The sequence below is a fragment of the Pogoniulus pusillus genome, chromosome 14 (assembly GCF_015220805.1).
Source record: "Pogoniulus pusillus isolate bPogPus1 chromosome 14, bPogPus1.pri, whole genome shotgun sequence".
In the NCBI taxonomy this organism is placed as follows: domain Eukaryota; kingdom Metazoa; phylum Chordata; class Aves; order Piciformes; family Lybiidae; genus Pogoniulus; species Pogoniulus pusillus.
In genome coordinates this window covers 1580624-1588378 of record NC_087277.1, presented here as the reverse complement: position 1 = coordinate 1588378, position 7755 = coordinate 1580624, and the positions used below count along the sequence as shown (strand labels likewise).

At 54.3% G+C, this 7755-nt stretch overlaps 1 protein-coding gene across 1 annotated transcript in view; it reads left to right on the top strand.

Annotated features, from left to right (window-relative positions):
- Window positions 1-513: 513 nt before the first annotated feature.
- AZIN1 (antizyme inhibitor 1) overlaps window positions 514-7755 on the top strand; it is a 30979-nt gene continuing 23737 nt past the window's right edge. Inside the window, exons 1-2 of the mRNA XM_064154059.1 lie at window positions 514-846; window positions 6397-6534. The gene's annotated coding sequence lies outside the window, so the exon portion shown is untranslated. The remainder of the gene's footprint in view (window positions 847-6396; window positions 6535-7755) is intronic.

The following is a 7755-nucleotide window of genomic DNA, read 5'->3' as shown; positions in this document are numbered from 1 at the left end:
CACAGGGATGGGTCTCACGACCGCTACTGTGACACGGATTCGGGTTCCCACGTGGGGTCCTGGATGGATCCTGCCCCGTATTCTAAGGGACGCCCGCAGCCGAGCCCTGCGGAGTCTCTGCCCTTTCCAGCATTCACTACCGCAGCAGCCGCGCCGCAGCCAGCCAGGGCAGCCCGCTGGGGACACCAAGCTCACCGGGGAGCAGCCAGCCCCGCCGGGCGGGTCCCGGCCCCTCGCCCGGCCCCTCGCCCGGCTCAGCCCCGCCCCGCCCGCACCTGCGCCCGGCCCGGCCGCGGCAGCAGCGCAGAGCCTGCTGCGTCTCCGTGTTGGACGCCGGGCCTCGGGGCAGCGGTAACGGTGCCGTGCCCGCCGGCGGCACTGGGCGCATGACCGCCCGGCCGCCCGCTGCCTCTCACGACCCGGCCTGTCGGGGCGGGGGGGGCACTGGGGGTGGTTTCGGCGGCGGCGGCGCCTCCCGCCCCGCGGTGCGGTGACGCGTGGCGCCGGGTCCCTCCCCGCCCGCTCATCCTATAAGAAGGCTGCCAGCGGCGGCCCCTTCTCCTCGCCTCGCTGCTCGCCTCGCCGCCCGGTACCGCGCTCCTGCCTCCGTCCCTACCTGCCGCAGCCCCGCACCCCGGCCCGTCTCCGGCTCTGTCTCTTTCTGCTTGTGCCCTCTCGTCCCAGCGCTGCACTGCGCTTCCCTCGCCGGTCGCCCCCGCAGCCTATGGCCCTGGAAGGCGCCGCTGCCGCCGCCTGTATTTCTGCTGTAGGTTCCCACATCCCTCTTTAAAAATTCCGCCTAAAAAGAGAAGACGATTTACCAAATCTTTCGGGCCGTTATCTCACGTGAGTACCGGGGCTGGGGGTCCCGGCGCCCCCAGCCTCCCCGGGGGGCTGGGGATGGTGCCGCGGGCGATGCGGCGGGAGGGTGGGAGGGGTGAAGGGAGGGAGGTGGCGACGCCCACCCTGAGGTCTGGAGTGGGCCGGGGCGTCCGTTGACACCGGTGGCGGAAGGGAGCGGAGGCAGCTCTCTGCTCCCTGGGCCTGAGGCTTGGGGAGGGGCAAACCCTTGTTCCCCTCAGTGCGAGGAGTGGGAAGAGGAGTGATGGCTGCGGCCCGGGAAAGTGGAGGGCTTCCCGACGGGCAGCACAGCTGCAAGCCGCCGTGGCAGTGCCGGCGGGGAGCGTGATGGGACCAGTTCCTCCCGCTGCCCTTTCTCCGCCCGGCGGCGTGGGGCGAGACCGGCTGCCACCGCCGGCAGCAGATGGGAGAGCGGCGGGATGAGTCAGAGCTGAGGCTCCCTCTCCTCTTTGGCGCGCAGCAAGGCGCTGCGCGATGCGGAGTCGCCGCCCGGGGGGCGAGCGGGAGGGCACCAGGGCCCCCCGCGTCCCGGAGGGCGGTGGTGACGGCGGGCGAAGGGGGTCAGCGGCCGCCACGCTAACATGGCGGACAGCCCTGCGTGTGAGAGGCGGCACGGCGGGAGGGGGAAGCCGGGGACAGGGGCGAGGGCTGCGCCGGAGACACCGTTCTCCTTCTTCCCCAGTGCCGCAGGGCGCGGGAAGGGCGGCGGGGCCGCTGGCTCCGCGGGGAGCGGGGGCTCGGCGGCCGCCCTAACATGGCGGATTCGTGCGGAGGGGGCTGTCTGGTGTCTTCCCCCTAGCAGCTGGGGCAGTGCCCGCGGCAGGAGGCCCGTTCCCGCCGGGCGTTGCTTCCCGTCGCGGTGCACCGTCCTGCGGGGAGCGAGGGGTGTTCTCGCACGGACCCCGCGGCGGGAGGAACGCCCCGGCCCCCGGCGTGCCGTACCCTTGCCCGGTGGCGGCTGCCTGGGCCCGAGAGCGCTGGTTCCCGCACGGGTCTCGCGAATCCTTTCCCCGCGGGTTCAGCCGCATTGCAAGAAGCTCCCTCCGGCCTGGAGGGAGCAGCTGTGTGCGAGGCTTCGAGGCTGACCTGGCTTACGGGGAGCAGAGAGGCTGGAGAAGTGCTGGTGGCATGGTCGCGGTGTCTCTCTTGCCTGCCTCTCAGAGGCCATGTTGTGAGTCTCTAACTGTGACTACCCATCCGGGCTCCCACTGTCATGCTCCTCTTGCCTCTCACCTGAGCCGTATCTGTGGGCACCTGCACAAGGCTTCCCCCCGTCCCGCCGGCCACGGTGGGCAGAGGGACGCGCCGGGAAGCAGGGTGGCGGTGCGAGCTGTCAGGGCACCGCGCAAGTTGTAAGGGCATTGCACAAGTGGCGCTTTCCGGGACGAGTGCTGGAATGACGGCGCAAATTGCCTTCATGCAGCTTAGGGGAAGTGGAGCCTCTTCCCCTTCTGTTAGCAGTCTCTTCCCGGCCAGAGGTGTTGGCTGCTCATCTCAAGGACGCACCTTTTATCCCTCCCGTTGTCAGTGCAGCAGTAGCAGGCTCGGCTGAACCTTGGCGACTTCCTTGGCTTGGCTTTGCTGCTGTTGGGGTCCAGCCGCTGCTGTACAGAAGACAGGGAAAAAAGGGTGCAGGCGCTGCTCAGCTGACGACAGTGTGTGTAAAATAGGTGCACCTGGATGTCAGAGTATCCCAAGTGTGTGTGTGCGCTTGCTGCTGTGCTGTTCCCTGTTGGAGCGCTCAGCAGAGGTGCCTGTGATTGGCTATAGCGGCGAGGGATCAGCAGAGGTGCCTGTTAAGTGATTGTACGGGAGCTGGAAGTACAGTGTGGGAGCAGGGGGCTCATACATGTCTAAGGTGGATGATGCAAACGCAGCTGGCATGGCTGAGCATACCGTTATGGCTTTTTATTAGCCAGCACTGAAAGTCTCTTCCAGGTGGCACTCTGGACTCATTCAGAGCCCAAGAAGATGTGTATCCGTGCTGGGGGCACCCCCGTTGTGGTGAAGAGGGAAGAAAGCGAGCTTAAGTCTGTTGATTTGGGCAAAATCCTGCACGGGTGACGTGTGCCAGCAGGCCGGAGAGGTGCTGCGTTTCCGACCTCTGCAGCAGTGTCTGGTGACCGAGCGGGACTGGATTGTGTTGTCCCGGTGGCACGTAGCCGCCCTGAGTGAGAGCAGCGCTGGTACCCGGCGAAGTGGGTTAGCCCTGCCTACCCTCCCTGTCTCCTGCGGCGCATCGGGTTGTGCGTGCTGGGGGGGGAGCGCTGCCCCACTTGTGCCGCATTTCTGGCGCTGAAGATCCCGCACTTGCTATTCTTCCCTGCACAAATGTGAGAGGCAGCGGTGCTGGGGGCGAGGTGGGGGTTGTGAATAATGGTGATGGTAGGAGGGGTTTGTTCCAGTCTGGACTGGTCCAGTCTAGTTCTTTCCTTCCTGTCACCGTGTGAACAATGCTGCTGCCGCTGCCGTGGCTGATGCTTGCGACACGGCAGCCCCCTCCCCTGTGCTTCAGGCAGTGGTGAGCTCCCTTCCCTTGCCTGCTCTGCCTGCTGCAGGCCGAACCCAAACTGCAGCCAGACACCTGCTGCCCCCAATCCTCCTGCCAGGCCTTGGTCTCCAGGGGAGGGCTTTTAAACCCCAGAAAGAGGGTTCAGCACAAGCCTTTGGGAGAGACAAAGTATTGTTTGGTGGTGAATAGCAATGGCAGTGTCTCTCCCGTGGGGACGGGAGGCAAGAGGTAGGCTTAGTGCCTTTCAGCACTGCAGCCTGCCCTCAGGCAAGCAGCTTGTGCTTCTTGCTGCTCCCGGTGCTGGAGGGTCGGTGCAGGTGTGTCTCTGCAGCAGTGCTGGGCTGTACAGTCTTGAAATGATTCCATCTCTCCAGTACTAGGAGAGAGTGCTCTGGAAGGAAATTGAGACTGCTCCTTCCTGAAAGGGAAGCTTAATTGTGTAATAGATTCATTTGGGTGCAGTGGCAAATTTCAGTTAAAAATGCAGATGATGTAGCAGGGCTGATGGGCAAATTCCTTGGGGACCTGTGCTCCCTTCAGGACCTGCTCTCCTCAGGTGGCTGCCGTGTCACAGCATCCTGATCTGTTTTTTTCCCCTGGACTTGGGTGCCTCCAGTTCTGTCAGTTGGTGTAAATGTGCATGGTCATGCTTTTGCCAGATTTTTAGGGTTTGGTTCAGAGATCCTTCAGCTCAGGTCACTAAAGAGTCTCCTCAGAAAGAGATGTAGTGGACTGTATTTTTCATTATCCAAGCAAATGAATTGGAAACTGATTTTGTAGGCCTGTTAATATCTAGATACATGAAGCTCTGAAGGACTGGTCAGCTGGAAAAAGCCTGGCCCAGCCTGGCCTGCTGGCACTCAAGGCTTGCTGTGGGGATGCAGTTGTTCTGGCCAAACTCTGTGCTGTGGACAACTGTGGGCTTATTTTGTCCCTCAGGTGAGTGTTAACTGTTCAGGTATGAAGCACAGCCTTGCTGGTTGAGCTGCAGCCAAACTTGAGGCACCTGCTGGTGAAGTACATTAGCAGGTGATACATAAATACATCAGGGTGGTGTCACTCGAGTATAAAAAGGCAAAGCTGTCGTCTTGGTTTTTCCCAGAACTGAAAGCTCACTGTTCTTAGCAGAGAATGCTTTTATGCCTGCTTTAAGGCTCTTCAGCAATGAACACTGTGGCTGAATGAATTTCTCCATAGCAGTTATGGACAACTAATACACTTCTGCTTAAAATGGTAGTGCTGCTCTGCTGCCCTACAGCAAACTAACTCCTGGTGCTGATTAAAGCAGAGTAAAATTACTATGATTTCAAAGTCCAATGTTGTACCCTTTCCCCCTCTGAATGTTTAATATTGGCAAACCTGCACAAAAGAAGGAGTTCAGACTTTGTTTGTGTAGATCCTTCAAATAAGTAATTCTCATTTAGAAGGAATTCTGAAGGCAATTAGAACTCAGCACAGCTCACAGTTGGCTTGCTGCAGAAAATGATCGGTTCTCATTCCAGTGCCATGGGAACTTTCCTTCTTGGGGCATGTGAGAACAGTTACTGGAAGGGTACTGCAGGTGATATTTGTCTGCAGCATGGCTTTTAAAGGCTTGCTCTGAAGGTCGTACGCTCTCCCTAGAAACACCTGGGTTTAATGACTTGGTTTGGGTGCTAAACTTAACTCACAGTCGTTGGAAAATCCACAGGAGGTCTGGAGTGTAATCAGAACAGCACTGGTAACTAGTGGAGTTATCAGTTAAGTGTACAAAAGGAAAGTGCTGGCAGCTCTTAGAATTGTTGTGTGCCTGCTCAGAACTGACTTCCTCACTGAAAGAGAGGGCTAAGATTAAATACACTGCATGGCACTAATTCTAACAGGCAAAATCCCTTAATATCTCAATTAATTTTGAAGTGTTGAGGTTTAATCTTAATGCTGTCTGCTACCAAGTGCTAATTTATATGCTAAAGCTGAAAACACTGCTCTTGTGGAGCTGCTGTGAAAGTTACCCCCAAGTTGCGTTCACCCTAATTGAGCGCTTTATAAAGTGTAGTAATTTGGGGTTTCTAGTGGCAAGAATAACTGGGGGGGGGAACACTTCAGCAGCTTAAGTGTAATGTGGTTGAAAAGATGATGCTTTGGGTTAGGTGACTAGTAGAAGCCAAGCTTCTGTAGTCAGCACGTGTGCCATTTAAACAGCGAGAGCAGCACAGACTTATTTTTGCAGTAGGTTGGTATGTTCCATGTGGTCTGCAGACCACAGTGGGCTTGTGGAAACCTTTTCTCTGTTGGGTTTGCACATCATCAGTTTTGTATCATGTGTAATCCCTGAAAATGACAGCTCCTCTTAGGGTTGGATTTCTCAGCAGGGCTGGTTAATGTTTCCTTGACTCGTTTTTTGGATTGTGTTGGCTTAATTTGACTCAGCAAGCCCTGTACTCCTAAAATTCTGCTTTTGGGGTTGTCTGTAATGGCCTTCGATGGCCAGCTGAGATGTTTCCACATTCCTGAAGGCAGACATAAGTTTCCTTCTTTTTACTGTCTTGCTCATCTCTGTGTTTGTCTGTATGGTGTTCAGTTTCACTATGTAAAGCACTATTTTTCTCCCATATGCTGTCTTCATTCACAGCAGAGGAAGAAAACATGCCAAGGGAATTCTAAAATAGAAGGGGAGGGGAAGAAACAGTGGTTGCAGGGTTAAAAATGCTTCTGGGGGTGTAGTCCAGTATTCAGGCATACTGCATCCTTAAAGCAAGATCATCTAGAGCTCTTTGTGTTTAGTTCAAGCCATGGAAGTCAAGTACAACAGGCAGTTTATGTGCCAAAATTACATGGTTTAGCAGTTCTTCATACACCCGACTTGGTCTGCCTCAACATTGATGTTCACTCTTGACACTGGACTTTGTTTTACGTCTCTAAACTCCGTGGAGGGATTGTTGCAAGCCTCCTGAAAAGCACTGCTGAAGAGATGCTTGCTACATGATTGAAGTTTTTTATTCTGGCTATGAAATTTATTTTGTTGTGTGCATTTTCTCCCACAGGGCAAAATCTCTGATCAAGTTTACAACTATCCAGAGGGCTTAGGAGAAGTGCTTTATAGAGAACAGTTCGATTTCAACGCTGAGCCACCTTGGGAACCTAGCTGATGATAGTAGGGTTCCATCTCCTAACTTGTCCATGTAAGTCTCTTCCTTCTATTGCCATCTGTATGCTGGGGAGTAAGCACTGATGAAAATACAAGGATGTGTGGTCTGTCTGTTAAGCAAGATGACTGCCTTGATGTAGATGATCAGCTTTTGTAAGTAGTGGTGTGTCTGCTGCATGGGGCTTTCTTTGCAGGGGGGACTATGATGATTTCTTTTGCTGACCTAATGCTTTCCTCAATAGCTGTCTGGTGAGTTTGAGAGACTCAAACACCTGTGAGTAGACTTTGTAATTAGAGTTACTTTTCTACATGAGAACTGTTGGCTACAGAAGCCCTAAAATTAAGATGCTGTGAATTCTGAAGTCATGAATTGGCACCGTGTGGCTGTTGGCACCAAATCCTGGCTTGCTTAGTACTGTACAATTTCTTAGGGTATTTTATACTCAAATAGTAACTCGTGTGGATGATGAAGGGTGTGCCTTCCCAAATGCCTGTCTCCATTATTTGCTAATTGCTATGCACTTCCACATATAGTTGTAGCTGAGCTACAGTAGAATGTGGGATTCTGTTGGATGGGATCTGCCTTTACATTTCTGAGGATAATAGCTGCTAAAGAAACCCAACAGAAAGCAGATGAATGTGCATAGCTGATCTGAAGGAGCAGGGAAAACTCTGGAATGTGTGTGGTTATCCTGTTCTGTTAACAGAAAACAATAGCTTTATGTAGCTTTAGCACAAATGCTTTTAAGGCCATTGTTATCTGAGTTAAGCTGGCTTAACAGTTATACTTTTTTGTCTAGCTGCAGGCACTTTTGTTTGGCTTAGTACCTATAAAACACTTTAATGTAAAACTTGAGTGGTTAAGTGCACCTGACTGAGCCAGGTACTTTTTAAAGAGCAGAAAGGAACCAAATGCTAGCTGTGTTAGTGTGTACTTAGAGTGGATGATACTGTTCTTAGAAAACACTGCAGTAAGGGAGGCACAGGGTGAGCCTGGTTTGCCAGGATTTCTCTCCATAGGTGATGGTCATCTTGTTTTGTTTGAAACTGACTGAATGAACCATGTTAGAACTGACCTATTTAAGTGAACAGACCTGACACTGACAGTTCTCTGATTAGCACTGTTATTTTTCAGATCATAGAATCACAGAATCATAGAATGGGTTGGGTTGGGAGAGACCTTAAAGATCATCCAGTTCCAACCCCCTGCCATGGGCAGGGAGGGACACCTCCCTCTAGACCTCAAGGCCTCATC